Source organism: Lactuca serriola, chromosome 7 (assembly GCF_051521515.1).
Source record: "Lactuca serriola cultivar US96UC23 chromosome 7, Lser_US96UC23_V15, whole genome shotgun sequence".
Taxonomy (NCBI): domain Eukaryota; kingdom Viridiplantae; phylum Streptophyta; class Magnoliopsida; order Asterales; family Asteraceae; genus Lactuca; species Lactuca serriola.
The window spans coordinates 64004571-64014234 of NC_136414.1; the positions used below are offsets into that span (position 1 = coordinate 64004571).

At 33.9% G+C, this 9664-nt stretch overlaps 2 pseudogenes; both read right to left on the reverse strand.

Annotated features, from left to right (window-relative positions):
- Positions 1-2905: 2905 nt before the first annotated feature.
- On the reverse strand, positions 2906-3463 carry LOC145064040 (protein FAR1-RELATED SEQUENCE 8 pseudogene; annotated as a pseudogene).
- A 1506-nt stretch (positions 3464-4969) lies between these two features.
- On the reverse strand, positions 4970-5789 carry LOC145062205 (mavicyanin pseudogene; annotated as a pseudogene).
- Between the last annotated feature and the right edge of the window lie 3875 nt (positions 5790-9664).

Genomic DNA, 9664 nt, shown 5'->3' on the forward strand with positions numbered 1-9664 from the left:
TTTCAGGGGATTAGGACTGATTCTTGGTGGGATAAATGGAGGATCTTGATGGTTTATAACCAGGTATTCGATTTCATAGATTAGGGCCGGTTCTTCTCTATGTTTTCCCTTTTCCTCGCTTGTGTTATTTTCTTTTTACAATTCAACACAGTTCGGTCTCCTACATTAGACGTTGATCATGAATTTGAGAAGCTTGTTAATTGTATGCATCTACCGAGGTAATAACACTTCTTTCCATTGGTTGTTTCCTAACCAACTTAAATTCCTTCATTTTTAGTGTTTTGTAACCGGGTATTTGAAACACTTAGATTATTGATGAAGGTATCCTCAAATGGCACCAAAAAAGTACTGTGGAATTAATTCTACAAATATAAATATGGAAACAAGCTTTCAGAAGATAATGTCACAGATCATATCCAACAGATATCAACAGAAAGTAGGAACCCGAATTCCAACTTTTTCCAAACTTCATTCGGAATGGATCAAACATAAAGGGATATTTTGTTGGGTCCTTCTTGGATCTATTTGAGGCTACTGGTGGCTTTACTTATGGTTTTGGTCTGTTGATCCGGATGATAAGGAGTTTACACGAAGGTGATAAGTTGGAAATCAATTCATAAGAAGACATGGGTAAAATGGTCAATTCGTATTAAGTTTGTTATGAGATGTAGTTATATGAAAAATGTTCTATTCTTATCTTCAGAACCTTGTGATAATTATTATTGAGATTGTTTATACGAGATTGGTTTAATATAGCAATGTAGTTTACTTTTGTAAACACTTTACATGAGCTGTATTTTTGCATCTGGAATCAAATGTTCATTAGTTTCATTTCTCATTTAGGACACAAATGCCCTTGAATTTGTTCTTTGTAAACCTGGAAAAAAATGTACAAAGCTTCCATTTTGTAAATCTGGACAAAAATGCCCTTGAGTTAGAATGCGCATAACTCAGTCAACTGAAGATGGATTTACTTGATTTTTTTTCCAGCATGTAGTTTAGAGTTTGTGCTTCATTTTAGACCGTACAAACACATCTTTTGGTTACATATTGAATCAGATATAGGCCCGGAAAGACTGCGTATCAATGCTGTTTAATTTCTGTTTCAACACTTACTTTTTTTTTGCAATATGTTCCCCTTTTAAAAATGCACATAACTCAGTCATATGAAGTCGGATTTACATGATTTTTTTTCCAGCATGTAGTTTAGAGTTTGTACTTCAGTTTAGACTATACAAACACATCTTTTGTTTACATATTGAATTAGATATAGGCCTAGAAAGACTGCGTATCAATGCTGTTTTAATTTATGTTTCAGCACTTGCTTTTTTTTTTTTGCAATTTGTCCCTCTACTCATCTTCTTGTAACATATTTTGATCCTAAATAAAATAAAATCATAATTATTCAATAAAGAACCAATGTACCCTTTATTTAGAAAGCAAGAAGTGCAATTCGTAACACTATCACAATGTCATTCGGTTCTTTCAAAATCATTAAACGCAAATTAAATGAAACTAAAAAATAATCTTTTTTCAAAAAACCTATTTTATACTATTTCCACCTACTCCTCGGTCTTTATCATTCAAACCGGTACATTAAGATCAAACTGGTAGTTTGGCTCGTTATTATAGGAATTTGCTCCATGCTCACGACTTGAATCCATTTGATCTTGTTGTATGTTGTTCGTTTTTTCACGTACCTAAAAAACTCGGTAATTATAAACTACGTTAACCAAATAAAAAATATAAAAAACTAAATAGATAAAATATTACATTTTTCTTTGTTTTCTTCTTCATAACTTGTTCTACTCTAGATTCTTTTCCCTTTGATGGTGGACGGCCTTTACTACGCACTTGCAAGGGTGGTAACAACTTTGTAGTCGAGTCTGAAACACGAACATCTTCAACTACCAAATTGATGTTACTACTACAACCCTAAATCATTTAACTTTTCTTTAGCCATATTTACACAACTTAGCAAGTATTCATACTTTTCGCAGGAATTAGCAATATGTGCAACCTCGTAAAAATTGGAACACAAGTGGTCAAATTGTTTAGCATTTTCACCACTCATCAAATCTTCATAACAATTTATCACTAAGTAGTGTCCATGTTTCACATCTTTCCTCCACTGAGACAAAATATACCGTGGATGGATTTCTCTAACATCCTTCTCAATCAATATTTTCACTACATGCCTACAAATAATTCCTCGAAAGTCAAACAAATGACAAGAACATTGTTTATCACATTCGGTCTCATCATAACTAACGATATAAACAACTCTTTTTTTAGAATCTCCATGTTTCCCTTCCACAATATCTGTGACATGAAATACATAGCGAGCACCATCTATTTTGACCAATGAAGAATTGCAAAACAACATACCTCGCAACTCATCTTGAAACAACTTAAATATTGCATTTGTGTATGCTTCCTGAAACTGTCTCTCAAAATAAAACCTAGTTACTAATTTATATGAACAATTGAGAGACTCAAAATCAGCCTTATTTTCTTTTTCAATCTTGCTTTTTAGTGCATTGTCATATTGCTCAACAAATTGTCGTAATGAGGTTTTAGAATTAACATACGCATAAAAAAAAAGCATTCATGCTTTCACTTCTTTGCGTAGTAGACATCCCTACCCAAAAGTTTTCTTTTACATATATCGGCACCCAACGCATTCGCTCGTTAAATAAAGAACTTAACCACTCATTTTTTCAAGTGCATACTTTTCAACCAGCTTGCACCAGCCATCTTCAAACTCTTGAGTGTCCGTAGACTCATATACAAGGGTTTTTAGAGTCTTCTTTATTACTTTATATTGAGGCAGCCTACTTAACTTTTCAGGAATCTTTTTCATAATATGCCAAAGACAAAGAGGATGATGAGATTCAGGGAATACCTATGCCACACCTCCTTGCATTGATCGACATTGATCTGTTATTATTGCTTTTGGTGCCCGTCCATGCATGCATTCTAACCATGACTTGAATAACCATACATATGTTTCTATGTTCTCTCGTGAAAGCAAACCACATCCAAATAAGATAGATTGCCCATGGTGATTTACTACAACAAAAGGCGCAAACGACATATTATATTTGTTAGTCAAATATGTGCTATCAAACGAAATAACATCCCCGAATGACTCGTATGCTGCCCTTGACCTTGCATCTGCCCAAAATACATTTCGCATACGACCTTCATCATCCATATCAATCATGTAGAAAAAATTTGAACTCCTTTTTTGCATACGGACAAAATAATTACGAAGTGCCTCGGCATCCCCAAGCCCAAGTCTTAGTTGTCTTACTTTTGTGATGTAAGATCTACAATCTGTCTCGCCAAAAGGCAAATTATCACACCCTTTCGCTTCAACAACTAACGAGTGAAAACTTTTATTTAACGGAATTCCAACATAATCATTCAATTCAAGTCTTCTCTTAGCATATGAATCCATTTTCTTATGTGGTCGTTGGAAACAAGATTTTTTGGGACTTAAATTATGATTATGTTCAAGAAAAACACTAGAGATAATGCATCTTCCATCACCATATGCAATTACGTCAATTTTTGCTTTACAGTTTGTTTTAGTGGTCTTTTTATATGGTTTTCTTGTTTTAGGAACATATACCCCTCCTCTAGCACATCCAAGTGAATAGTATGTTTTAGCACAAGAATATTTTGTTCTTGTACTAGATTTTCATATACCAAATCCAGACTGGAATGCATATGCTTTAAAGTAATTGTAAAGGTCTTCTTCTGAATCAAACTTCATTCCATCTTTAGAAATTTTTTGATCTCGAGGATTAAGAATTGTATGCCCTTCAACTGAATTTGCAGCCTCTTCAACTGAAATTGCAACATTTTCTACTGAAACTGCAACATTTTCTACTGAATTTGCAGCCTCTTCAACTGAATTTGAAACCTCCATACTGATCAAATATCGAATATTTTATTAACAACAAACCAAAGATTTTATCAATAATAAAGCAGAGGCCATCCCAAAATTTTATTAATATATTTTTTGTAAATTGTAAATTAATTTTGTTAATATACTGTGTAATGAATATGATTTTGTAAAATATAACCACGGTTGTAAACCTTATCAGAAATCTTATGAATATTATAAAATAATTTGAGAAAACATTATTTTATTAAAGGAAGTCAATTTTAGTTTGTACGTTACTTTGGCTGTAAGCTTCTCAATTAATTAAACTATATAAATACAAACTACGAGCATTCATTGCAAATACCTGATTGTTGCTGATAGTTTGCCTTTTTGATTGTTGCTTCTTTATTGTTGATGTTGTCGCTGGCTTTGCAATTGTCGTGGGCAACAGAGTAGACGAGAATAAGGGTTTGACAAGGAATCGGTATCTGTGCACGTTTATGTGATAATCTTACGTGATTTTTTTTCTTTTTTTCTCAATTACGAGGGCACTAAAGGAATATCAAATTAAATTAGATGACATGGAATATTGATGACAAATGACATAATTTTAGTGGGTAGGCATATTAATAGAAAGAAATGGTAGGAGTCAATTTAATTTCTCATATATATATATATATATATATATATATATATATATATATATATATATATATATATATATATATATATATATATATATATATATATATAATACTTGTGCCTCTTTAATTGACGGCCCTGATCGCCCCTATCGTCTACCTGTAGATGGGACTATACCAACATTCCTTTTTCATAGATTCTATACCTTGGAGTTGGATAAAAAAATGTACGTATGTATGTAATACGCTAGTGTTACGGAAATTGGAATCTTGACTTTGGAGGTATTACGATGGAGTCTCTAGCTAAAGATGATTTTCTTACCAGTGCAAGAATGGTGGATTTAGAATTTTTTTGGTGTACTCACGTCAATGTCTTGTTAACTCCAACATTTTGATTTTTTATTTATTTATTTGTTTTTGGATTTCTAGTCGATATAAAAACATTCTTACAAGTTTAAATGGTGTGAAGATACAATCGTTTTACATTCAGTTAATGGACAAAAAAATTACACACAAACAAACATGATACAAATATATGATCATCTCTCACTTCTCAAATTTAACAATTCAAGAAAACTAAGCCAATTATCAAGAACGTGGAAGGTACCATGCCGGTGAATGATGGAGCTCCATCGGTAGGTGGTGGTGGGGCAGATGTAATGCGGGGACATGGAGCAAAGGGTGTTGCGGTGTTCGGTGTCTCCACCGCTGTTCTGGATGTTACGGGTCTAGGAGGACGCCTGATGGTCGGTGGAGTTACTGGTGTTGCTCCAGGAGGAGTGGAGGAAGCTGCTTCTGAGACGTCGATGGTTAACTTCTGGCCAATTTGGCAGTGACTTCTGAATGTACAGATGTAATAGTGAGTGCCTGCGGTGGTCAAGGTAAGGGTGGCGGGACCATTTGTGGCGAGGGAGATGGGGTTGGTGGCAGTGCATGGGCCGTATGCTGCCTCTGAAACCTCCGCAACGTCGTATTCTCCATCGGTGAAGTTAAAGACGAGAAGGTCGTTGACAGTGAAGGATTGATGGGATGCCCAAGTGGTGTAAGAGACTGCGCCACCGGAAGGTATGGTCCATCCCAAACTGCCGCCGACGATGTGCCTGGTCTGCGCCATCGTGCCGGGTAACTGCATGACTGGAATCATCGTGGTTATGAACAGCATCAAATTCAGATTAAAATATTCCATTTTTGAAACCTCAAGACTTTTGTTTTTTGCGTTATCAACTTTCTGGAATTGTCGATGAAGATGGGTGTGTGTACTTGTAATTTGATATATAAAAATAGCATTTAACGCTTTCAAATTTAGTTGTTGCTTTTGAATTTACTCGTTGCAAATGATGTTAACGTGGTATCGGCGCTACTTTAACGAACAGATAATTATAATATGCTAACAATATGCTATTAAAAAAAAAAACTTCGCCTATCGAATCTAAAGATAGTAAAGTAGTTGAAATTCTCATATTAAAATAAAAAATAATTATAGATAACTGAGATTTAAAAAAAAAATAGAAATTTTGAGATTCGATATTAGTCACATATTTTTTTATTTGCCGCTCTAATATTTTTGTGTATCGACACAACGAGAAACTTATAATCATAAATGATTATGCAGTGTCGTCCATTCTTTTTTTTCCCGACCACCTTCACCACCACCACTACCTGTGCCACCAACCGACCCTATCATTGCCACCTCCACCACCTATGCCACCGCCACCTCCTTTGCCATAACCATCATAATCATATATAACTACTCAATTTATGAACAGACATATATGTATAATCATTTATGATTAGACATATGTATAAACATGTGTAATTATATATGATTATACTTATCTGCTATATAATCATTTACGATTAGGCATACCCTGCTTTGTCGGAGCTTTAAAACGGAAAATGAAAAATATGTGGTTGTGGTTTAATCGGAATACCGTTGTAACCAAGATCGATATCTCAGAATTATCATTATCAAAGACGAATTGTAGCAAAGATATTGATCATTGAGTGGACAGAGGTGGCGGCCTTCAAGAAGGCTTCCTGTATGAAACTCACTCAAATGAATATCGGAAGGGCATCCATGTGGACAAAGGAACAACAAGTCGAAGCAAGATATGGAGAAGGAGACTAACTAATGTTTCTAATCTCATGACGTCAAATTTATTTGTTCCTTGTGATCGGAAGCCAAATCGGAGGATATGCTATCAATCCAAGGTAAAAGAAAAAATTAAGGAATAAATTGAAGTATAATCTTGAAACAGTAAGTTGATTTCAAAGTAAGAATATTATAATGGAGTCTGTTAAAGTTCTATGTTGCTCGAAATTTGAGGTATGTTCCTCAAACTGATAAATTGATAAAGTATAAGTTAGATATGAGGGTCTTATTTGTAGTTATCTAAAGTAGAGGGTTCATATTGTAAATATTTGGTAGTTCGTTATTTTCTGTTATATGCTCCTAGCTCTAGCAGATACAAGATGTAATAGCTTCGGTTTAATCAATTTGACAAATTCATTTCATTTCTTTCTTGTTTGTAATATGGTATCAGAGAATTGATTTTTGCTTCTGTGATTTCTTTTCAAATTTTTGTCGAATTCATCATTGAATACATACTTCGTTTCTTTGATTCTGTTAATCATGGCAAATCAAAATGTTGTTTCTCCTCTTGATGATCGGTCTTCTCATTATTTCATCCATCATCCAGACAATCTTGGTTTCGTTCTTGTTTCTCAACTATTGAATGGTGAAATTATCCTTTAGGGAGTCGATCAATGTTGATTACTCTTTTTGTTAAGAACAAAATCGGATTCATAGATGGATATATTCTTGAGCCTGATTCTACTGATACTGTTAATCACAATCCATGGATGCGGACCAATAAACTTGTTATCTCATGGATTCTCAATTCAGTTTCAAAGGAAATCTCCACATGTATCATGTTCTCTGAATCTGTGAAGGAAATTTGAGATGATCTCAAAGTTCGATATCAACAAATTAATGGACCACGTATTTTATAGATTTGTAGAGAGATTGTGAATCTTAGTCAAAATCATGATCCAATCGGAGTGTATTTCACCAAACTCAAGTCTCTCACTGAAGAATTATACAATTTTCGTCAAAGATGTTCATGTGGAAAGTGTACCTGTACTAGAGTTCAGGAAATTGAGAAGTATTTTCAAGACAAACACATCATGAACTTCTTGATGGGAATCAATGAGTCATCTTCTCAAACTCGAGGTCAAATCCTTGTTATGGATCTCTTCCATCTGTTAATCGAGTTTACGCTCTTGTTGCTCAAGAAGAAAAACAAAAGATGATATCACAAGATAATCAAAATACATCTTCTGTTGCATTTGTGGCCAAATCAAATTCACACAGCAATCAAGTCAAGAAGTTTAATAATCAGAATCATGATACCAAAGACAGGTCTTACTGTTCGCACTACAAGTTTCAGAGACACACAATTGAGAAGTGTTACAAGTTGCACGAATATCCATCGGGTTATAAACCAAAACCACGACCTAATCATATCAATGATGCTATGATCAATGAACAAACCAATTCGGATCATACTTCATCATTTTCTATTAACGATGACTCGAGCAACATGTTCCGTGGTTTCTCTCCTTCTCAGTCTCAACAAGTGATGTCTGCATTATCCAATCATCTGATATCTGTCAATTATAATGAGACTTCTATAACAGGTAAATGCTATTCCTTAACCATTAATAATGGTTTAAAATCATACATGTGGATCTTAGATTTTAGTGCTTCTCAACATGTATGTCATGGCATTACCATGTTCATCAACAAAAGGAAAGTTTCTCATCATACTGTTACTCTTCCAAATAAGGTCGTTTTACCTGTTCATATGATTGGAGATATTGAGATTGATTATTTGTTCACATTGCACAATGTTCTTTATGTCCCTGATTTTGAGCTAAATCTGATATCAATTAGTGCTCTCACCTGAACACAACACCTCATTGTTCAGTTTACATGTCATCATGCTTATATCCAGTATATCCATAACAAGAACATGATTGGCAAGGCTAATAATGTACAAGATCTATATGTGATGAGCAATCCAGTTAAGAAAGAAGAGTATAATACAAGAGTTAATATAGTTTCGGTTGATTTGTGGCGTAAAAGATTAGGACACCCTTCTAATAAAGTTCTTACTTCTATTAAGAACATTTTAGGAATTTCTATTAGTCAAAATAGTCATTCTCAACATTGTAATGTTTATCCTTTAGCCAAACAAAAAAAAATTACCATTTAATTCTTTCAACAATATGTGTAATGAAACGTTTTCATTGGTACATTGTGATATATGGGGTCCTTATCAATCTTTCACTAATACTGGTCATCGATACTTTGCTCCCATTGTGGATGATAAGAGTAGATATACTTGGATTTATATGTTGAAACAAAAGTCAGATATTCAACTTATAATTCCAAAATTTTATGCATATATTCAAACTCGTTTCAATAAAGTCATAAAAGCTTTTAGAACTGATAATACAAAAGAATTGGTTTTCAAGGAATTTTTTAAAGAAAATGGCATCACTCACCAGAAGTCATGTGTTGGTAAACCACAACAGAATTCTATTGTTGAAAGAAAGCATCAACACCTTCTCAATGTGGCAAGATCTGTAATGTTTCAATCTAAATTTCCTATATATTTCAATCAAACACCTTTTCAGGTTTTAAATGGTATTATACCAAGTTACAAACACTTGAGGCCATTTTGATGTCTTGCATATGCATCTACATTACCAGTTCACATAACCAAATTTGATCCAAGAGCCAAAGCAGCTATTTTTATTGGTTATCCTCCCAATATGAAAGCATATAAATTGTTTGATTTGGCAAGTAAACAAATCATTTATTCAAGAGATATTGTTTTTCATGAAATGATCTTCCCATTTCATGATCCTAATAACTCAGATTCTACTGATCCTTTTTCTCAAACAGTTATACCCGTTGCCTAAAATTTGGGCATTCCTACCCCTGGCCAAAATTTGTCCCTAGAAGATAATTCTTATAACTTTGTTCATCCTCCTTCGCCAAATCCAATTCCTACCGGACCTGTTAGATCCCATAATCCACCATTATACTTAAGCGACTATC